The 24542-nt window shown below is 40.0% G+C and overlaps 1 long non-coding RNA gene across 1 annotated transcript in view; it reads left to right on the forward strand.

Moving 5' to 3' along the window:
* Positions 1–1840: 1840 nt before the first annotated feature.
* Positions 1841–24542, forward strand: part of LOC126753099 (uncharacterized) — a 30367-nt gene continuing 7665 nt past the window's right edge. The window contains exons 1-3 of the long non-coding RNA XR_007666087.1: positions 1841–3349; positions 16236–16290; positions 21698–21950. This is a non-coding gene — a long non-coding RNA (uncharacterized LOC126753099). The remainder of the gene's footprint in view (positions 3350–16235; positions 16291–21697; positions 21951–24542) is intronic.

Here is a 24542-nt window from a genome sequence, read left to right on the forward strand (position 1 = left end):
GAGGAATCTTTGAAGTGGACTCCAGGTACTTTCTCTTGAACTCATTCACCACAAGACCAAATTCTTTCACATCCTTTTCTATGCTGGAATATGCTCTGTTGTTAATGCCTACGAAGTAATCTAAAATCTCGTCTGGTATCGAACGACTCGCAGAGGTCCATCTCTATTTCTACGGAGCTGATGGTTGCGCTCAACGTCTTTCTGCATAAGGGTATGGGTATCGCAGGGATCCTCAAAAGGTATATTACCCAAAAAAATTGATAAGTAAATCAAATGGTAAATCAAATGAAATGTCTGCCTTTCTACTAAATATTGGCAACTGGTCCATATTACAGAGAGAATGATTAAGAAGAATTTTTAGGGAAGCTTTGACGGGGGAAAGTAAACTTCAAGAGCAGAATAAGGCATAGTTAAATATTTGTGAAAATGGCAGTTAGAACATTGTCCAGGGCTCGGTTCTCTAGCACCAGAGACGGTTAGAATTTAATTCTGATGATATCTTATGGGTCTCAGTCAAAATACCTTGTTGTTGTTGTAGCGGCAGAAAACATTTCGTAAGTAATTTGGAGGAATATTTTCGATTTAATGGTCGTTGGGCGTGTCCGCTCCAGTTACGTAGACCCGACTGTCGTGTGAACAGATTCGAAAAGCGTGCCTTCTATTCCTGACGTATGTATATATGAATACATGATGGATGGTCTCTATTCATTTCGTTTCTCAAATCTATTAAAAATTTTGGAGATATAGAGCACATCGGTGCGCATGCGCACATAATGTTTGAAGCTGTTCTAGGCATTTAGGAATCAAAAACTTTTCCGTAAACTTTACTCGATAGAACATGACATTTACTTGTACTAGCTTAAGTATATATAGGTATTTTATTTATAACACTAAAATTTCTCAGTTTTTAATTATAATGGACTAATTTTTTTTCTACAAATATACACACATATGTATATATGCTTACCAATCCCAATAAAACGGAAGTAAACGACGAGCATTCGTGGTTGAAAGCCAAAAAATTATTAAGACAGAAGTAAATAAAGAAAAAGCAGAGATTATTAATTGCGGGATGTTGAAAATATGTTTGTAGAAGAACACATATACATATAACTGGATATATATATCTGTTATATACATATATATATATGTTATATAAGTAAATATGTACTAAATATGTGTCTATTATAATTTAACTATGTGCTAGACATGTAAAAGAACCGCAGTTAAGTTAACAAATTATAATAAAATATACAATATATGTATATATATGTTTGTAGTATAGAAGGAGGAAGTTTCTTCATTCAAAGCGGGAAGAGGTCAACAAATTATTTCACAATGAAGAAGCGTTAATGATCATTTGCATTGTATCAGCAACTAATAATAAAGAGCGCAAGTTGGAGCGTGAGAAAGCAGCCTAAGTGCGCTCTTCGAAACGAATTGAAAACGGAAATAAGACTACAATACTTTAGTAGAAGAGAGATCACACTAGGCGCTGCCACAGTTCGGTTCTAGTACTCATTACCCACATAATACAGCAGTACACCTGTGTTCCAGCACGCTTGACTGCACACCACATCAGGTGAAAAAGTGAAACAATTATTATATACACGACTATCGCCGGAGAGAGCATAACCTGTGTGCCATTACTATCGAGGTGCGTGCGATAGAGCAGCTCGACTGATGCTTTGCACTGGCATATCGATTTACAGCACGAAAAGAGCGCACATAACTGTCAACACCACAATGGTCACAAAAGGTTACAAAAAGGCCGAGTGCACCGGGAATGTGCACAAGTCGCTTAACGAAATTCGAACGTAATGGATCGGTTTGCTGCAGCTCGTGAAGATCAGCGCGCTGAAGTCGCCGGTTTGCTACTTACTATACTACATATAATATGACTATAAAATTTACATACCAAACCACTCGGAACACAATTCTGTTTTCTAAAACAATAAGTGTGTACAACGTTCGTGCGCTGATCGGATTAGCAATTTAGTGAACGCATACTCGCGAGCGTGTACCGAACAGCGGTGCAGTAGTACAATAAGTGAGCGCCTGAGTAAGCGCTGGCGATGACATCAATGGAGTGAGCGCAGTTCGTGCGCCTCGATGGGACGCTCGCTGTAGTTACCTGTCGCTTTGGCCACGTCTGCTACGATCAGTTGAACGACAGCTAGCAACAAGTCCGCTTGTTAGCCAAGCGTAGCGGATGTCTACTAAGTTTGTTCAGCCAACAAGTATGACTACAAACAGTATACTTTGTGCATGTTTTAAACATTGGAGGCTGACTATTTGAGATGATCGTGTCGGCTTATTTTACCGAACAGTGTTGCTAACCAGACTCAGGCAGTTTCAGTGCTAAATAAATAAATACAACCAAACAGTGCTTTAAATATCTGCAAAAAAAAAACACTAAAGACTGAAAACATAATAAAATAAAACATTGGAAAAATGCCACTTAGTTAACACTCAGGTGCGAATTGGAAGCAGACCAAAAAGAAAGAAGTTCGAGAAGCCAAAAAAATGTGATCGCCTGAGTTGTGATGAGCTGGAATGGAGGCAATGAAAGCAATGAAAGCAAACAACAACAGTACTAATTTATTAGCTGATTCAAGTTTTGTTGCTTTGTAGTGTTTGTCGAACTGTTAAAAAGCCTCGAGTAAACACCAAAGGCCAGACTACTAGTACACGGACCAGAATAACACAAAGTCAACAGAATTTTAGTGGGCCGGCAAATGAACTGAACTGGCGGCAGGCAGTCAAAAGCCGCGAATCGACACCATTGTTTTGTGTTGGTATTTGCGTTGGAATTAAGCGACAACAGCCGAAAGTCAACAGTTATGAATTGAACAGTTACGTAGCCAAATCGAATATTTCGAAGAGGAGCTCCCGTTGAAGAACAATTTGGTCGAAGTAAAATTACTTTCACGTGGGCATATTTTGTACAAATACAACCATTTGATGACATGCTACATATGTATACATTAACAGTACCGTCGTTAGCGCAAAATATGGAAATTACAAAAAATTGCAGTGCTGAATCTTACCACCAACAGACGCATTGCTCATTTTCTCTGCTTTGGAAATATGAGCTCTTACTGTTAAACGCGCATATGCTCCCGTGTGCCTACCGAGAACTGTCAGTTGACTCCTGTCAAAAAGTTGACAAAAAAGATAAGCTATACTCTTTTGTTTTTGGTAGCTCTGTTGCAGTCAGTTATTGCTGCCTGCTGTCAGTTCTTGTCAATTTTCGTCCTTGACTGAAGCTGGTGCGAAACTTGAGCCTCCAGCCCGAAAAAGTTGACGTTGAAGTGTGATGCTCTGGACACAGCGAAAATATTTTGTGGTGAGTTGGATTTTTTTTTATATTTTTTTTAATTTTTTCTATATTTTTATGCGAAAAGTATGTATATTTAATATTAAAAATACATCATTTGAGTAGAGTTGGTTATGCTTGATTTCTAAAAGAGTCAATTATTATTTTTTGTTTAATTATTTGTTTTTCTATTGAGTCTCCATAAATTAATATTAGCATATTCTATATGTTTTATACAATTTATTTTAATTTTAAACCTAAATTCATTAAAAACTTGCTACAAAAAATTAGTATTGACAGAAATTTGCGAAATTCTCGCATGGAAAAATATTAATATTTAACATATGTCTTTGTATAAGCGGCTGAAAGCTACAAAAACAGTTAAGTAAATGAGCAGAAATACAAATATAATTCGAAATAGGCTTAACATTAGCGCAAAGCAATTAAAAGTCAAGCACAGTGTAGCAAATTTAAAAATAAGACGAAAGCAGTTAACAATAAGAAATAAATATGTACACACATACATATAGTATATGCGAAAAAGCAGCGGAATTAAGAAATAGCCAACAATTGAATAATTTGATCAATGCCGAGAACGCAACACACTGGCAGCCAGCGCTTGCCAGCAAAGCGAAAACACGCAATGTATTTGTTGTTGCGCATGCGTGCGCGCCACTTTTCTTCACATATGTACTATATATTTGGTGTAGCTGTGTGTATGGTTCAAGCGTTTTGTGCCCGCTTCTTTTGCAGCATCATTAAAAATAATTTGTAGCACAACGTAAGCACACTCGCACATTTTTTCCGCCTTCGTCCAGATAAACAAGTCAATAAACGATTAAAAACTGAGTCAAAACGAACAAAAAAAAAAACAAAAACTACACATGTTCGCAGCGAATAGGCTCACGCGCAGACCAAAATTATAGCTCACAAGGTTTTTAGAAAATTGTTGTGTGCTCGGCCGATGATCTTGCCGCTTTGTTGCTATTATTTCGGGATGGCTTTGTAGCGCTGAAGAGTAAAATATACTTACACCTTTTTATAAGTGCATGTGTGTAAGGAACCAATTTTCAGAAACCTTATAAGTAAGGCCGAGCTCTAAAAACGCCAAAGAAAGGCGCGTATGAGCGTCTTGGCATGTTCAAGGAACGGTGTGTAATTATCGAGCGTTTTGGGCACGGTGTTTTGTTGTTGCTAACTTTTGTTGCTGTTGTTGAGATTTGTAATTTGATAAATGTGTTTGCGTCTGCGTATTGGCTATTCGTCATTTCAAACTGAGAGTGACATCATTAATTGTAACAAATGTTCGTGACGAGAGTTTCCAGGTGTTAGGAAATAGACATAGACAAATATATAGACGGTTGGTCAGCCAGAGGAATACAATATTTATTAATTTCTTTAAACTCCACTTTTGAATGTTAAAAAAAAAAAAAATTATATATTGGGTAGTCGAAAAAATCTTTCGCATTTCTAATAAAATTTAAACTATTTTTTTTTTATATTTATAATAATAAATACTTGTAAATAATATTGGTCGGCCACTTTTTGCCATTCTTCCGATTCCGATTGATATTCTACACGAACTGATACAGTATCGTCTCCGTAAGCTTCACAAATTTCATCGGTGGCTTGCGTAGCATTCTTCCCTTTTTTATACAAAAATTTCAAAATATAGCGAATTTCTCCATTATTTTCACTCATTTTTGAACAGCCGTAACCTCTTTTTGAACTTCCCTGAATTTAGATTTTTTTGGTTAAATGAAGCTTAAATTCTCACCTTTCCAAAGCTAGATGGTATGAAACAATGTGATTGTGTGCACTGGAGATACACGACTGTAACGACATCTATTCACAAAATACGAAAAGATTTTTTCGACTACCAAATATTTTGAACAATAAAATATTTTTTATTATAACTTTTACCAAGCAACTTTTACCAGCAAATGAAGAATTTAGAATCAGTTATTATTTGACGATATGTACACCTCCCTTAGTAAATATGTAAAAGCGAGCAGAAGTTTACCTCAAGTTTACAAAACTGTTTGGAGAATGATAAGATATTCATATCTTTTAATTTATTTGCCTTCATTTCACTGCTTCGCTTGGCACATGTATACATACACACGTGTACCTGTGTTCGAGACTAACAACCGTTGTCTAAACATTAGGCCGAACATTTTCTATGATTGATTTTCTCTCGCCTTGAAGCGCACGCTCTGTAAAAAACGAAGCAAAACGATGCGAATGCTCCGCTAGCGCCATTAAGTGGCGAATGTTGCACTTTGTTTGATGGCACTTAGTTCCACGTACACACAGTGGCATACATATGTACCCACACTCATGGCTAACAGCAAAGCGCCCCAACTATGTAAGCGGCCGAGTTATTTGAGGCGTCCGAGACAGACGGTGGCAGCTTGCTGGTGGCTATTTGCCGCTCACTGGTGTCTGGCGGTTGGCAAAAATGCCATATCAATTACAAAATTCCATTTCAACTGGTTTTGTATTTTGCCGCCCTAATAGTGTGCAGAAGAGTACTTAAAGTGAAGTAATACAGCGAGCTCCGTCTCTTGTTTGTTGCTTTATTGTCTGCTGATCTTTTCTACACATTGCTTGCAGCCGCAAAAGTCAAATGTTCCGAGTGCGCGGGGTTTAAGTGAAAATGTAGAGATTTTTGTAATTCTACGATTTCGCTGGGCATCCGCTCCGCTCTGCGCTGCCTGGTCTACACTCCGCTCGGCTCGATTTAAGCTGCGAGCGAGCTGAACTTCAATTCGCTGGAATTAAGACTTGACGTGTTCTTGAACAGAGATAATCCGAAACAACAGCAAAATACATGAAATGTTCGTACGTATATGTGTGTGTGTGTGTGAATGCCAGCCTGGCCGCAGTCGCATGTTGCAAGTGTTTATAGGCACACTGAACTCGCCAATTGAACTTTAGAATGGACTTTACTTATATTGTTATGGCCTTTAGTGTTTAAGTGGCCGAAAGCGGGCACAGCGGTGGCACAAACGAGCTTGTATGCCCCGAAAAAACATAAAACCAATCTGTACAACCTTTCGGTACAACAAAAACCAGCACGTTGTACCGCACTTAAAACAGCGTGTCTGGCAAATGACTACGACGGTGGCGGATTGTGGCGGGCTGTGGCGGTATGGGGTAACAGCAACAACAGCGGCAGCGGTAAGTAGCGGTTTCGAAGGAAACTTACAAAATTCCACATCCGCTAGTTTATGTGGCAGCTGCTGCTCAGATTTTATGGACGCTTCTTTATCGTACAGCGTACATACAGATATACACGTTCGCTTGTCCGGCTGCCGTTGTATTGCTGCTACCACTACCAGTGTTGTAGGCAAATGCCAACAAATAAATACTGCAATTTGCAACTCATTCCAAGTTAAATGGCCACCGTTGCAAGCAGCACAATACCCACCACGCAAGTAACGTTGTTCGTGTGGGACCCAGTGGTGCAGAGTTCAATGGCAGCCGCAAGAGTGACAGTAGTGCAGTAGCGCAGCCTTTGCCGCCCCGCACAGCCGTGTGTATTGAGTTACCTTTCCACATGGTGTGGCTTTCCTGCGGCCAACTACTGCCACTGACTGCTGACCGCTAAGAGAAGCTGCCAATAACTTCTGTCCAACTGACAAGTGGCAGCAAAATGTCAAGCTATTGACAATCCATCCGTTCAAGCAACAGCCTTCAGCGCACTAAGCTGCCGAGCGGTGGCCCTTAAAAGTTGATATTCAGTAGGCTTATTAGTGGAGTGAGCAACTCCAAACGGGCATGAGGAGTTCGCTTATGAACAATAAGCCGTGGAGAGATTTTGTAGTTATTAATGGACTATTTTAAAAAAATGTCTAAAAGAAAATTATAGTTTTTGAAAACTCTTCTTATGCATCGGCTTGCCGCATGTTTGAGTTAATACTTTACATAAAAATGTGTGTATTTGCCTATGCGAAGACATTTACTTTAAAACTTATTTGAAAATCCACAAATCGCAGTGCTTGCGCTTTTCAAAAGGTTCCCACGTTGTCTGTTAGCCGGCTGGTGGTTTGGCTGATTTGCTTGCCCTCATTTCATGAACTATTAAAACTTGACTGAAAGTGAACGGAGTTCACTCGGCTTCGCGCTGATAGTCGCTCGGTTGGCCTTAGACTACAGTTAGTTACCCACAGTGGCGGTTATCTACATTTTGCCTTGTGTTTTACTGCCGCGAGCCGCCACATTTTGTAGTGTGACTCTTTAAATACGCTACCTAAAAAATGAGTTTGGGGATTTCTTGAATGAAAATTTCTGAAAGCGACGTAAATAAATTTAGCGAGTGAGGTCAGTCTGCCTGTGTTTACACTTGTTAACATCAATTTTGCTCAACGATCTTTAGTTGCTATTTCTACTTTACGAAATTTCCGAGAATATGTGTCTTGTTTTTTATTAGTATTCATCATATTCTCTAACTACAGTTCCCTAAACGTGTTTGTCAGATTTTATTAAAAAAATTTTAAATTTAATATTGGCCGCACAGAAAGGTAGTTTGGCGGAAGTTGTAAGGGAGTAAGTTAAATCTAGAGTGCCTTTGACAAAAGTGTTTTAAAAGCGGATAAAAAACATATTTCAGGGTTAATATGACCTTTATTTTATGTAGTCGGACGAGTGAATGAGAAAATAAACTCTTTTATCTTGTGTGAACCCTAGGACAACATTAGCAGTTCAGGGAATTTGCTTTTAACACAATTTAATGTCTAAAACACATACTTTGAATGATAAAATAGTAACCTTTGATGGCATATACTTATATCGAAAATTTTATTCTTATTTATTCATAAATTTAGTAGACAATAACAAGTTCCTTCAGATTCCGAATAGACACAAGTCAACGAGAATAGTAGCAGCCTTTAATCGCTTATCGCCTGTTTATCTCTAATTAAACGGCCGTCAAGGAGGAACAAAAGAGCGCACAAACAAATGGTAATCCTGCGAACGGCGTTGCGCTGTTACTGTGCGGCGTGGCACAAGTGGCGTCCACATTTCACGCACCATCAGCCGGCAGTAGTTCTGGCGCACAACTAAGAAATGCTGAAGACACACCGCGTGCGCGGCTTGCAACATGCGCACGGCGGCGGCGAGCAAACATGTTTTGGCTGCGCATTAATGCCTGCCATATTTAGTGGCAAATTAAAGCTGACATTCGAACAAGCAATATTCAATAAAAGCAAATCGAAAAGCCAAAGCAAATGCAAATCAGTTGGCGGCTCACACCGCACGCTTTGCATTCGCGTTTAATTTGCTTTTAGCACATTGGTGTCGGCACTTAATAATGTGCGTGGCATGCTGCATATATGTAAGTGCGAGTCGTTGTTTGTGCTACATGTTGCACGCGTGAGTGAGGTCTGGCGTGTGTGTGGCAAGTTGTAGGATGCGTGTTTGGTTAATTTGTTTTCGCTCATTCTTAATTTGCTTGTTGGCTTGTCGCAAGTGATGTTGCATGCAGCTAACATTGTGTTAACCACCTTTTTTTTTGCTGCATAACCACGACTCTTGTGGGCTTTAACGTGTGTTCGCAGTCGCATTTAATGACATTTGAGTGAATCAGTAGTCAGTGTAGAAGCGAAGGGAGCAAAGAGTTGAATCTTAGTTTTGTTTGGCGATATTTGGCGTTGTTTATAATAAATTTTATGCTTTGAATTTAAGTTGGTTTTAAATTAGGCCTCCAGTTGAAACCTCTAAAGCTCCTAAGGCGAACTGCTCCAGCCTAGTGCATCACTCTCATTACATACTTTGCATTTGGTTATATGTATGTAAAAATTCAGTTGGCGTGTTGCGGCAGCAGGCGACTGTTGCTGCGTCTTTGGCCGCGTTCGGCTGTGATACGCCTAGAGGCACGCTGTCACATTGCCATTCAGTGGAAATCAAAAATCAATGCCAATGTTTATGACATACCAATCGCGTATCGCCAACATTGATTGCAACTACACACAACCACAGCGACAACGACAACAACAACAACAACAACAACAACTGCAAAAGGCTGCAAAGAATGTGCAACTTGTCACAACGGTGGGCAAGGCAACGAGAGCCGAACGCTGCAATTGCGCGAAATTTATGTGTTTTCCGTTGCATTGCCAACTGACAATGCACGATAAAGTCAACAACAATTGCAGTAAACAAAAAAAAGCACCAACAAACAAGCATAAGCCAAATGCCAAAAGAGAAGCTGCAGCAGCAGCAGTTAGTTAAGGCAACAGCAACAACTGACGACAACTGCAACTGCTGTGGTAAATGTTGCACGACCATGTGACCATGTGACCATGTGTCTGATGTATTGGCGACGGTTGCTGACGACGGTCCACGAACGCACATACACACATATACCTGTGATACCTGTGTGTATAGCCAAGTGTGTCGTTGTTTTTGTGTTGTGGCAGCTGCTGTGTCTGTGACTGCACCTTTAACCGTCTGTCAGCCAGTGACTGCGTTGCTGCAATACCAAAGCCGATGATCACTGACGACAATGATGATGGGCATGTTGTGCTGTGCGCTTGATGCGCTGCACACATACACACACTCACGCTCAAGTGGGCAGTTGAACGTCCACAAAAAAGAGTGTGTGGCATGCCAACGAAGTGTGGGTAAAAAGTGAAATCTCCTAGAATCGATCTTGCAACACAAGTTTTTATGCTTCCTACACCAAAAACCAGTTTTCTGCGCAAGGGACCAAACAATATGGGTGAAGGCGGCGCAACGTGCTGGCAGAAGGCTGCAACACATCTGTTACGCTCCGGCCGAAATGGCAAGCAGCAGCAACAGGCCAACTTACAACGTTGTACCATTGCTGACACAACACTCAGTTGCACATTTGAACATGTGTGGGTAATTGTGTGTTGTTTGTTGCATACTTGCACTGCCCATTTCGTTCGCTTGAACCTTTCATTTGCTGTCATCATCATTTTCGTTACGGCTGCAATTCGCTTTGTGCGTTTATTTTCGACATTTCGCTTAAGAACCCAGCGCCTCGCGATGTCTGCTTTGCCAAACTCTACCGCAACCGAAGATACTCAAATTTAATTTGTGTTTTGCGCCGCTCACGTACGAAAGCAACCAGCAGTTCATTTGCCCTTTTTGTTGTTGTCTTTTGCCCAGACGTCCGTCCGTCCGCTATGTCCGTCCGTACGTCCATCACACTGTCAGTCATATAACACATCTGTTGCACCTGTGCGCATGCGTACACCCAAAAAGACGCAGCATTCAAGCAGGAACAGTTACGGCCACCGAGCAGTCAGCGCTAAAACTGCGCGTCTGATTCCCAGCGGCCCATCGTCATCGTTCTTGTCTGGACCTTGTGAGTCGCCGCGATGCCATGTGTCGCGCTTAATGAGTTTTTAAATGCGCACATTTGTAATTTTTCAGTCATTTGGTGTTGGGACTGGCTGTGGCTGCGTGCCGCCGCCAAAACTGGATATCGTCATCGTCATCGCCATCGCCAACGAGCGGTGCACACAGTAGCCATTGTGGTGTAGCGACAATTAAGCACATTGCTAATCTGCCGCGGGCTGCGCTGTGTGGCAGCGCATATCGAAATGTGCTGGACCTTTTCTGGGTTAATAACGAAATTTCGCTCCACTCTGTATTTAGGCTGTCAATGCCTCGGCGTTAATCGCTATAAAAGAGCTTATTAAAAAGGTATTCCCGCATAACTATACAAATAAGCGTTGACAATTATTTACGAGTATGTCGAGGCTTACGTAAATATTGTGTCGGATCGTGTCAATGACTGCAGTGAGTAGTCCTTATTTGTGTGTGCTGCCTTCAAAGATGGCTTGCTCGGTGCCGGCGACGACAGAAGCTTCGCAATGCAGAGTTGGAAGATTTTTTCCGTTGCAAGCTCCGCTCCCAGTAGATACCATCCTGATACCATACCACTAAGCGTGAATTTTAATTGTACGGATAACATAAGCACCGTTATAAAATTAAGAAAATAAACATTATTTCTGCTAAAAAGAATTTCCAAATGTGCTTCAAGCTGGGCACTTCTCTACGTCATGTTGTCCACGCATATGAGTACATACATGTCTGTACACATAAATATCAGTACGGTCCACATGCGGGTAGCGGGGATATATAGTATTTGCTTTTCTCGCGTTGGCTCCGAGTGCTTTGGCGTGGCGTTTGCCATAAAAGGAGGCACGTCGCCAAAAGGGGCGCAGAAAAGCGGAATAAACAAGCTTATTGGCAGCAAAAGTAAGAAAAGTACACGAAAAATATTGCCGCCCACATAAAAATATTTCTGTGTACTGTGGCATACCAGTTTTTGACTATGAAGCGGTAAGGATTTTTGTGCGCCAGAGCGATTGGTATTAGCAAAGGCTAGCTGTGTGCTTGAATCTTAACAGTACGCTGTTAGCTGCTTGAAGCGATTACCAGAAATTCGTTGCTGCGATTTCATTCGTGGGTGCGCCTTGTTTTCACAGTGTTTTTGGCATTTCACTTTAACTTCTACGTCGCACACGGTGGTACCCACTTAACTGATCCCAGTTAATTGATTTCACTGACTTTCGAATTATTTCTTCAATTAAAAAACACTCTATGGCGAATGTTTTGGTTAGTTTATGGCGACGACGGAACATTGTTATTGAAGTAAAAATCTTTATACATATATGTATATATAAAGTACATGCCACTTGTGTGTCCGCGATGGACTATTAAACTACTGAACCGATTTTAGTAAAATTTAGCACACTGTGTCCAGTTCGAACCAACTTAGAAGATAGGATAGTTAAAACAATTTATAAATGAAGAATACAGTGAAAGCTCTCTCTCCGGATCCCCTAAGGATTATATAAATTTTTCAATTGTTTATAATGAAAAAGTCGTTTGTCAAAGCAGCATAGATGGAAGCATTTTTGAAAATTGTCTTAAATGATTGATACACCTCTAAATGTGAGTTCAGTTTTGCTAGAAGTTTTTCAAAAAAATTGCTCCACAAATAGACTACTCAAAACTTATTACGCCTGCTTTTGTAAATATCGTCTGATCACAACAACGAGTTGTTTGTAGAAAAATGTTATTAAATTTAATTGCACTGCTTTTTTCGCGTAACCCTTTGCTCAACGACTTTTGCGTCACACACTTTCGTAAACTGACTTCATGCTCATTCTATGATTCGGTGTAAGTTTTTGAAACGCTTTTGAGCCTTATACCAAAATTACTTGGCTGTTGAGAAGTAATTGTAAAAAATTTAAAAAATTATAGCAATTTTATAGGAGAGCTCTAAGAGAGCGCATACAACTTTCCAACGAACAATAGCTGAGCTTTAGTAATTACATTGTAGCAGCGCACTGGTTGAACTGCATACATACTTATACAGCGTAGCACGATCCATATCAATTGTACTCATATGTATATGCCCGATTTCATATCTGTAAAGCTAACTGACTGCTTACGAGCGCAAAAAATCGCTGACACGTTTATATTAATGCTGTCAGCGCTTCGTTTATTTTTGGGCAGATGCGCACGATTCGCTTTTGACAAAGTCACGAACTGTTATACATACCAACGAGTATTCACTGGCAATGCCTACCAAGCCTACAAACAATGCGCCGAACAATTTAATACAAAATCAAAATGAGGTAGGAATCAACCCACTTTTGAGCTTCAAATCTGGCACAACATAAGCGCTACTGTCGCTGCTAACGAACTGCTTATTTTTACAACAATGCCAACACACTTACAAGCATACGAGCATTAACTCTATTGGTTATTGCTGAAAAGTTTTTGTTGGACCCAAAACAAATTGAAATCTCAAAATCAGATTAACTTGGGCCGGCAACTCAAGCCGGCTTAGTTGCCTACTTGCAGTTGCCAATCAACGCTGCTTTCAAAAATTCTAGCAACTCATCTTCATCAACCAAAGAACTGCGCTCAGAAATAAAAGCAGAGATTAGTGAAGCACTGGCAAAAAGTAGCTGTAATATGTAATGTACATGAGCACAAGCGCTCAAGCTCGGCTTAAATGAGAGTATGAAATGTGCTGACTGATGATATAACCTTCTAGCCGCTAGCTGGCAGATCATGACGGACAAGTCAACATACCTGTACATATGTTCGCACTTGGTACTATACTTGCAATTACAACAAATACAGTGCTGTAAAGAAACGCTAAGGCGGCTAGTTGAGTACGACTTTGATGTGCTCGCGCTAGGTCCACACATACACATATGCCCTTACGTAGCTACTACATATATACTAGATACTGTAGGTAATGACAACTTAGCTGTCTGCCGATTATGATGTCGCTCTAAGTCGCGTTTTGTTGTTGTCGCCATTATCGTGGTCACCGCTGTGACTTGGAGCCATCATAAAAGTGTTGACGTTGGCGCTTCTTTATTACCGATCGCCTGTGCGCACAACAACAAAGGCAGCCGTCTCCAGCCGCCACTCACTGCTGGCCAAAGTAAAAGTCGCAGTCCCCTAACTGCTACGATTTAGTCTGCCGAGCCGAGCTGCTCTGTCGCCGACGTCACTGTCGCCGCTTTTTTGCTAATGCCGGTTTTGTGCGCAGCGCTTTTGTTACCCGCCATTTTATCTGTATGTATTTATGTACACATGCGGACAATACATATTTTGTTTTTGCTCTGTAATGGGCTGACTCGGTGCTAAAGTTCAGCTTTGTGTGCGCACTAAAACCCGAGTCGACAGTTTAACTGAAGCAATTAGTCAAAGTAAAAGGCATGAAATAAAGTTGCATGTGCTCAAGCAACAACAAAAATTAATAAACACACATTAGTGAAAAATAAAAGCAATAACAATAATTCACGAGTGTGCGTGTGTAAAGACTAGTTAATGCGTGCTTCAAGCGCTTGCTCTTAGCAATCGCACTTAAGCTTAGGAGTGCGAAGTTCTAAGTGTACTCAGGCAGTGTCATTAAATTGTAGAATGTATGTAGAAAGTCAAAATGTTATATAAAAACAGAAAGAGTTGCCAATATTTCACAAGTGGCCAGATATCAGTGAGAAAATCTTAATTTCCTGTAATAATATCATCAGCAGTCACTCACTCAGCTCTCATGTGCGGCTTTCCAACACGGTGACATGCATCAGAAGCCCATTGAATACTCGACAAAGGGCTCGCACTCGTGTCTTCCGCGTCAGCGCAGCCAAAACCGGCAACACAGCGCAGCGGGCATGGCCAAGTGGATGGTGAAATATTGCAGGAATGTAAACAATCTGACAAATATGGCAATTGCATCCGCTGCACTCCTGTGATGAACGCGCATTTTAATACACCGATCAGCGCAGCAGCAACAATAAATAAGCAAATTGATGCCAAAAGCGCTACAGCATGGCATTCATACATAGAAGTGTGCGTGTGCATGTAAATACATGTGTACGAAAGTGGGGAAAAAGTTGGAATTAAGTAGTCGGTGGAATGCAACTGCAAACGCTTGAAATGCCATAATTTGCTGAAAAAGGCAACGCAGAAGGGTGCGTTTGAGCGAAAACGCCGACACGCCAAAAAAAAAACAAAAAATCGAAAACCACAACCGCGCACTGCAGCTGTAGAAGGAGGTGCAATGAGGACTTGGCCAACATACGAGTACCTTGACAACACAACTTGGCACAATTATTAAATTTCAGGTGAGAACCTGTTTGCTAAAAGATAATTTCATATTAGTGGCTGTTACAACACGGCTTAAGCGTGTAATGACAATACTGAACAGCACCAACACGGCACAGATGCTGAACAGCTGCAGCATCCGTTGGGCACTGCAGTGATGTTGTTGTGAGCAACAACAGCGATAGCAAGAAGATGGAAATGCTGTAAAAGCAAAGCCAAGCGCCGACGGCCAGCCGTTCGGTCGGGGCATAAGCGGCTCGCATTTCGTTTTGTTTCACCGTTGTTGCCGCATTTGTTGTTGGTAGCTGCAATAACAAGCGAATACAAGATAATAAATAATAATGAAGGATAATGATAGCACCGCCACGTAGCCAACACGCCGCGTCCGCAGCGCAAATGCTCGGCTTTGCTACACAAATGCACACGCACGAAGCTACACGTATGCGTGTGTGTGTATGAGTGTTGCAAATTTACACTAATATGTTTAAGCAACTTTTGCGTAGATGATTCACTGGTGCGCATGCGTGCGTCTTGAGCGAATTCTAGCTCCATTAGACGCAGATACTTCTAAGAAAGTTTCCAACTTCTGGTTCTCGGATATCGACGAAGTGGCGTGTCGCGTATGAATTTGGATTTTAGGGAGAGCTAGAGTAAGAGTATGTTGCAGGCAGTTCGATATAGCGGTGACTTCAAGGCTCTAATCGAAGCCCACCTGAAATGTTCTTTTCAAAAATAATGAACTTAATGAAAGAAAAACTTGAGAGAATCTCTATTTTCGAAATTGAATAATCCCACCTAAAATTAAGTCAGTGTGCAAACTGTTGGAGTCTGCATTTTTATTAATCTTTAAAAATTGGTTAGCATTCCGGGTTTATAGCTCCTCTGAGATCTATTATTTGATTGTCTTAAGCTTTTTACTTGAACGATGTAGTCTTCTCCAAATCTTTTTCTTTGTATAGGTGCATTGATGAATAGAAATAAGATAAACACTTTAAGAGGAGGCTAATTGCATAAGGGTAACCTATATATAAGTTATAATTCTTATATAAAAACCTTCACCTGATTTGTTCAAGCAGAGCAGCTTCTTACAAACAAAAAATAATAAATACGTTGCTGTTTACGAAATATATTCAAACTGTGGTACAACTGGTTAAAGCTAGTTAGATTTATGCACAAAAAAAACAAAAAAGTTAATTTTTAATTAACGGTACAACTCTTTTTCCTACCAAACAACCTTCAAATTATGCATTATTCACATATTTATCGTCTATTTAACTAAATTCAATGCTTTTTATTGTTTTTATAGTTCCGCACGTATGAGAAAAAAGCAAACATCCACCGTTGCCTGCAGTCCACCATTGGTGAGTCATTTTATTCGCGTCAAATTTCCATTTCCCATATACACTGCTGCTCCATGTTATATATTGTATTAGCATTCGAACATTCGATTTTAATGATTTTAGAGATCAGATTGATTTCAGCAAAGAAAAAAATATCTGTAGCCGTAGTTTTGTAGATAAACCATCAGCTGTTCAGAGTGGTTGTGAAAATACCCATAGCTCTATGCAAATCCACCGCCGCGCGGCGACAATTCGTGCGACTCTCGCGAGTTGAAACAATCAGCGCGGCGCTGACAGGCTGTCCGCTGAGCGGTGATGTGTTTATGTGATTTGTGTGTCCCAGATTTTGTGGAACTGATAAAAAAATGCGCCGCATAGAAAATTAGGCATACAAATTAATCACATGCACGAGTTGACTGACTACCGCCGACATGCGCTACAAATTGTGTTCCAAATAACCAAATATAACGAAGTATGTTTACGATACACGCAGCCGAATCGTTTGCACGAAATAATCGATATTATTTATTTGAAGTAAACAGCGTCGATTTACAGTATTTTCGTTGTCATTAATCACGTGCAACTGTTGGTGGTAAATGAAAAAGCGCTTACAACTGCAAGCGAGGCATTGCGCTGTCCAGAATTATTTTTTTTGAGGCTAGAAATATTAATGAAACACGTAGGTCTCGTTTTTCTCACATCTTGAAATCTTGTGTTTGTGCAGGGCTTTCAGTAAGAGTTTCCGTAACATGCTTGGCATGCTTCTCACAACTTCTTTTTTTTTGGTGCCAACTCATATGCTCATCAAGCGCGGCATCAGTGCGACTGCATATTAGTGAAAGCGTGTGAACTGAACTTGACGACTTCTCAAGCATAACATCTACGTGCCAGCAGCAGACTATTGTGCGCTAGTAAAATCAAAAACACCACCCGAGACAGTTGCATATCAATTTACTGCGAAATCACACCGCAAACAAAGTAGGAGACAATGGCAGGTTGCAGACAGCAATGCAACAAATGCGTCTGCAATTGCAACTTTATCTGTCCAAAGACCTGCGAGCCTGCGCTCTAGTGTGAACAGCCAGTTGGCAATTGCAAAATCACATTTACAGGCACAACAATGGTCGCTGCGCCGCAGCAAGTGTCTTTAGATACGCATGTAAATGAGCTGTGTCTGCGAAAAGCGAAGCGATACGGCGCTAAGCAAATAATTAACCGCAATAAAATTCAAATGTTTCATTAAAAATTAAGGAACTAAGCAGCAGTGGCAATAAAATAAAATAAAAAAATAGCGCACCTCGCTTTCAAGATATCACTCAACTTGCTTGCCACCTTCAGTGCTTTGTAGAAATTTGTAGAATAATTAGTAAGATAAGTGCTTATAAGTATTTAAAGTAGCTGCAGCATTTATGCAAATAAAATAATTGAATTTATCTAAATTAAAAATGATTAAAACTAAATTATTAATAATAGAATATATTTGCACTTATTTAACTTTATATTCACTCATTTGCACTCATATTTTCAATTGTGAGAAATTATCAACTCCTTTTCCTTTACACATATGTGTGTGTGTACGTGGGTAAGTGTCTAGCTTACTGCCGTCTGGCAATAATTGAAATCTGATACTATGCGCTAGTTGGCTGCTTGCCTGACGGACTGACAAGCCATTTGACGTTAGTTATGCCTCTATGTAATCACGATCCATCATAAGCATGTGTGTCGCATTGGCAGATTTACGGCATTGCTGTCTTGAATGCCACTGACAGCTGTGTGTAGTAATGAGGATGAACACCTGTTTGGCGCTGCACCTGTAAAGAAAAAAAATTATAGAAAGTAATGCAGTAAGTAGTAATAGAAGCTAACAATTTCAATGCCCGCTCTTAAAATATTAGCAAAGTACATATATTCTCTTGCCACACTATGACACATTACTACATATATCTATGTAAAAAAATATATTTTTCGCAAATTTTTTTGACTGTTTTTTTTTGACTACAGTGAGTCAGAGTATGACAAAATACAGAAAATGACAATAATGTCGGTCGAAAATTAAGGAACTGCTGAGTGGGGCGATTGGCTCGGTTGACAGTTCAACAGACTTTGAAGTGTTTGCTTGTAATTTTCGTTGGAGTGCTGAGTGGGTAAATATTTACTATTATTGCTACAAAAGTACTTTTGTGTAGGTGCTGCCAAATCATTAAGTTTTGTAAGTGGGATGGGCGGTGCATATACATACATATATACTTATTCATACATTGAAATGTGTCTGCTCTTCAGCCAAAACGGCAAAAGTTTATTACTCTTCAGAGATAAAAAATGAGCGCGGGTCAAATAATTGAGCTGAGCTTTTTAACAAATGATTCTATAAATGGCTGCACAGTGCTTCAAAAAGTGAAGCTTGTTCTGCACCTAAGTATATTGGTTAGTCGAAAAAGTCTTTTCGTATTTCTAATTAAATTTTAACTTATTTTTTATATTTATACTAATAAATAAAAGAACAAATACCATTTTGGTCGACCACTTTTTGCCATAGTTCCGCTAGAGACATTATTTCAATGATTGACAAAATACGAAAATACTTTTTCGACTGCCCAATAACAAACTAAAATGGTTAGTTAATATTTACAAAGCATTATTTCTGCAAGAAATTTATTAAGTATTTCCCTCTCTCCCCCTGAAGTTATTTGCACAAATATTACTGTATTTTTTGTACAGTTATTAGTACATTTTATATGCAATACCTTAGACCGCAATCGAGGCAAGGTGGCCAGCAAGCGCGAAAATTCAACGAATTCAACGAATTCCCCGAAGTTGTGAAGACAGCGCGTGGCTGCAATCACTCACCCATTTCGACTACTCGACCATGCCGCCAGCTAACTGTATACCGCGCACAACGAAGAGCAACAGTCGCAATGACAAAATATGCACTTGTCGTCACTCACGGTGCCACTAAACGATGTGTGTTGCCACATATCGCGCAAGGAGCCGCACTTGTTACCATCAAAGTCATTGTCAGCAGCAGCCAACTGCCAAACCGAAACGCATTTGCACACATTGTTGGCGCACCAACTGACCAATGCGCCTCCAAAGCAATTCATCATCGTGTGTTGACAGTGCGATCGCCAAGAGTCGCCACCAGTTGCACAAATGCGCTGCACTTTGATGTGTTGCATACAGGCAACTGGATGCTGCTGCAAACCTGTTGTCGCCGCCGCAGCCCACCGACCAACTCAATTTAAATACAGACATGACAACATGATATGCGCATGCGCGACGACGCACTGCAACAGCTAATAACGATTAATGCGTAAATAATACTCAATTCAGATTTAATTGCAAATCGCCACATAAATACCCAGCAGATATCACAATCAGCAGCAATAACTTGCATAGCAACATGTGCTTCGGAATGATGCGGCGCGCAAACGCACACATTTTGCATATGCTCTGTTCGCGGTGGGCATCCTAAGTATGTGGCAAGTGTCGCATAAAAGTCGCGACAAAACGCATTTATTATCTCGGCGCAGTGGCAAGCAAGTGACTTGGCCGGCTTGCCATTTCCACGGGCTCGTTCGTGCTTGCAATCGGAGTCGTGTCATACAAATAGATTACTTTATGTGCGTAGCTTCCACACTACACATTGCCTGCTGGAGCGGTTGCTTCAGTCAAGGCGACGAAATTTCAATATGATTCGGATTCGGATTTCCTTGAGTGAAAATAAATCAAGGAATGTGGTGTTGTGTATGGAGCAAAGACTTCAAAAGGTCAGATATTTTGAATAGCCACTCATTGAATAATTCTTCATATGTTTCAATAGATATTGTCAGTTAAAAATTGAGCGTCCTTTCTACAAATATCAAGTTGCATTTGTTCATGGCAAGACAAACCCAAACATCAAACAGAAAAAAATAAAAAGTAACTGAAAAGTGGCGACTGATTAACTACGCACAATAACTGCAGCTTGGCTAAACAAAACACGAAACAAGTGCCGCTGAGATCTCCTTTAAGTGTTCGCAGAGCATCGGCTGATATAAAATGTCGTCCGCGCGAATGCGTGTAATCGTTTTGTTGACTCGTTTAATGTGTCGTCGAAGCGCATGCCGAAAAGCGCCCGTCGATTAGATTGTAGCCGTTGTCCGTCCAACTGTGTCGCATCGAAAATCCGCCGACTGCGTGACAGGTGCAACACCGCAACGCAGCAAAGAGCATGCGTGCAACGTGCTACGAGTAGCTCCTGCATAAACACTCGCATAATATGCATGCATATTCGCGGCTGCTACCATTTGCGACTTCCTGATGTTTTAATCAGCTGCTGCCTGCCTGCCTGTCCGGCTGTCCAGCGGCCTGGTTGTGGCTGCTCCTTGTCACATTCGCTTGCTCACGCCGTCGCGGTCGCTGTTCGTTAAATTAATGACGCTACATGACTTTGCTTGCCCACAAAACTGCAGAGGCGTGTACATTTAATAAGATTTATTAGAACATTCGTTATTGTTGCCGCGGCGCATGGCTCGGTGCACTCTTTTTTGCAACAGCAGCACCTTTTCTCAAATCGCGGTGATAAATTGTCAAATTAATCGTTTGGCCTCTTTCGTTGGCTCGTTGGCTCGTTGCATATTGGTTAAGTGGTGTCTTGTAACATTTTGCTCGGTGGCGCATGGGCTTTTCTGCCGTTAATTGGTGGCAAAGTGTGCTATTAATTTCGCTGCTAAAGACATTTTCGTGCAGTCTATGGACTCAGGATATATATTAGCTGATGCGTTCGAGTTTTCGCGTAATTAAAAGTGGGCCTACCGCCTTGTACCGGTTGCACGCTGGCTTGTGAAGGGCTAAACGTTAATTTAGAAAGAGTTTTCAATTACCTGCTGCAATTTAAAGAAATTAATTTGAGAATAGAAAGTATAATTGCGATATCAACTCACCATTTTAATAATTTATTATCTTTAATTCATTTGTTGCAAAGCTCTTCCCTTCACTTTAACGCTGGCATGAACTTATTATTCCTCGTCTGAATACAATTGGCAGCTTCATTAGAAAAGTCTTGTAAAATTGTTAAAGATTCGGTTCATGAACCTCACTCCAAGCAGGCATGTTCTATATATTCTCCTGTTAACGGCCTTATTAAGCGCCAAAGATTCTTTGGTAGGATGGTGCACTGCTTGGTGGTGGTGTCTCTGCATTGCCACCCAAGCCATTGCCAGTGCAATGGCAGCAGCCGCCAATTGCAACTGTAAATTGTTAGCGTGTGGCAGTAAATTGTTGCAAACATATTAGCGATTGCTTGGACTTGCTCGTCTATGTCTCTGCTGCAGCAGGAAGAGAGCAGTAAATATTGTTTCCTTTGTGTAAATTCTTAACTAGCTCCAGCATTGTTGCCACCGCTTTATATTACTTATTGTCTAACTAAATATTCCTTCTTGTGTTCCAGGCAGCCGCAAGTGATTAGAGACAACTGACGGATGGAATTCCTGGCTGTAAGCGCCATCGGCATTTTGAGGCAGCTGCTGTTGAATCAGAGCCCCGCTCATTACTGCGGTCCATTGCTCGTGCTGCTGAGGTCTTCTAGTTACTGCAGACTCAGCCGGCTAGTCTATCATGTCGTAAGAATCGACACACGACAACCAGAGTGATTAGCTGCAGCGAAAGGAGAAGTCGTATGTTGCTGCGAGCAGCAGAAACGTGTAAGTTTGTATGTTTGTCGCATGTCACTGTGTGCTAGTTTGTGGTGAATACAGTTCGATTAATGTCAATGCGCACTACGCTGACTTCCGGTCTTCAGTGTGGCCCGCGTTGTGGTAGCGGATGTGGCGGCTCGACCAGTTGCAAGTAATACTTTTGTAATGGTCGGGCTCAGGAATACAAGCTTTCTCTTTATGAAGCTGCAGAGCTTACTAACTTATCTAGTTAAATAATAAGTCAATTTTAGTGAAATAATATTTCTCGCAAATTTTGCTTGATTACCATTGATTGACCAATTAATTCCGTCTCTTCTTAATTCATTTTTGATTTATGGAATTGAAATAATTAATCTTGCTTAAAGAACAATTTTAATTAACACTAATTTGGCTTTCAGCGAGTCTTCTCCGCATAACTCTTCTTAATTGCCCATAATCAATCTTGGATTATATAAAGTTGCCGCGGGTGGAAAAGTACTTTATGAAAGTTTATAATGCAATGCAGCGGAAAGCTTTGGCATTAACAGTTATTATTAGAAAGAGCTGTAGGCAATTTCACAAAAGAAATATTTCGAGCCAAATCGTAATTGAGTGATAAATTGTCGGACAAAGCGTTGCTTAAATGCTTATTGTGGTTGATTGTTTGGCGCTGATGGTGATGGCAGTGGCGCGGCAAACAAAAGGTTACAACCACAAATGAGTGAAGAAGAGCTGTAGAACAGATTTAAGAAAACTGAGTGAGGTACTCGTTTCTTCTTTCCAAGAAATCCAACTACTTCAAACACCATTAAATAAGTCCTAAATGCGGTTTCATTATAACATTTTTCAAACCAAAATCAGCGCCACAAACGAAGCCAAAATAATTAATCGTAATTTGCAGTCAGCGATGAATGAGAATAAAAGAGAAAGTGGCAACGGAGCAATAAATCAAAATTATTCAAACATATAAATAACCATAAGCAGATGGCAAGGGTAAAAATATCTACATACATATGTACTATATATGTATATTGATGGCAACAAATAAACAGATATGGAAATAGACGTTCGCTAGCTTATTAGGTGTATTTCTGCTAATATTTTGATCGGTGAGACACAACTACAGCATTTGTTAGTGTTTTCGTCATTTTCGAATGTTTTACTAATGCTCCACCAAGTTTTGGGTAACAATCTGTCCATAATTATTTTTTGGTGAAACAATATTTTTTGCCTGTTTTGGTGAAAGCTCTTTGTCTTAAAGTAGGTTTTTGAGAGGGCATTTGATATTTTTAATATCCATTTTTTTCATGTGATAGAGAGATATTCAAAAAATATATTCATAATAATTAATAAACATCAACAATGTGCGTGGTTAATGGATATGTCTACTAAATAGGGCGTCCATTTAATAAAGCTTTTACTATATTCTTCATTTATGAATTGTTTTTACTATCCTATCTTCTAAGTTGGTTCGAACTGGATCAAGTGTGCTAGGTTTTACTAAAATCGGTTCAGTAGTTTAGGAGTCTATCGCGGACAAACAACGTGACACGTACTTTTTATATATGAAGATGTATGTCATATTTCAAATAAATCGGCTGATTAGAGCTTGAGACATTTTGGGATATTAAAGTGAACGAACCACAGCTCAAATCGGTTCGATTGCCATGACACTGAAATGGCTATTATTTCGGCAATAATTAGATATTTGAGAAATCCTTTAGGGGAGATATTTTCGGATATCTAAACTATAGTATTATAAAAATAATAGATTTTTTCAAATTAGAACACCACCTTAGTTGTACATTTCGTTCGGATTTCTTCATATATGTCTTTTAATTTTGTTAGTGAATACTTATTTATATTCTCTTAATAGTGTTGTTTTTGAATTCACTTGAATAAAAATCTTAGTATGAGATTCCTAAGTAGTATTGTGATTCAAAATTTTAATATAAAAATAATGTTTACTTATATAAAATAATAATTTTTCTCCTCAGTAAACAGTGTGAATATTTATTCTTCAACATTTTTTCACACTCTTACCTTTATAACGACAAGTAAATGTACACTTTCGTAGATACACATACTTCTACATATCCACAGACTTTATACATACCCATATATCTACATAAATATCTCCTTACCTCTGCGCCGCACTATACACCGCCGTTGCTGCGCACAAATAAACTGGTTTCTAAAATGATTCATCAAGCATCCGTCACAGAGCACAGCAACGGGCCAACAACAGGTAGCTGGCAGTAAAAAAACACCATTACAACAACATAGCAATTGTAATAACAAAGCAAAAAGTAAATGAAAAAACAACACTAGACTCTGGCTGTTTGGGTTTGTGTTGGTCACTTTGGTTTGCTTAGTTCACATTCGACTGACACGACCACCACAATTACATCCGGTAATTTAATGTAATTTTAGATTTTTCTCATTTAAATCGCATGCAATGGAAATAATAAATGGAGAGGAAAAGTCGAACAAAAGCAAAAAACAAACAGCAATATATTTGCGCTTGTATTGGTGTGCACTCGACAAATATAATATATGGAGAAACAGGCAAAAGTGATAGTCCCATCGGTGGAGCGGATAAAAAGTGAACTGATTATA

This window comes from Bactrocera neohumeralis, chromosome 3 (assembly GCF_024586455.1).
Source record: "Bactrocera neohumeralis isolate Rockhampton chromosome 3, APGP_CSIRO_Bneo_wtdbg2-racon-allhic-juicebox.fasta_v2, whole genome shotgun sequence".
NCBI classification, from domain to species: Eukaryota; Metazoa; Arthropoda; class Insecta; order Diptera; family Tephritidae; genus Bactrocera; species Bactrocera neohumeralis.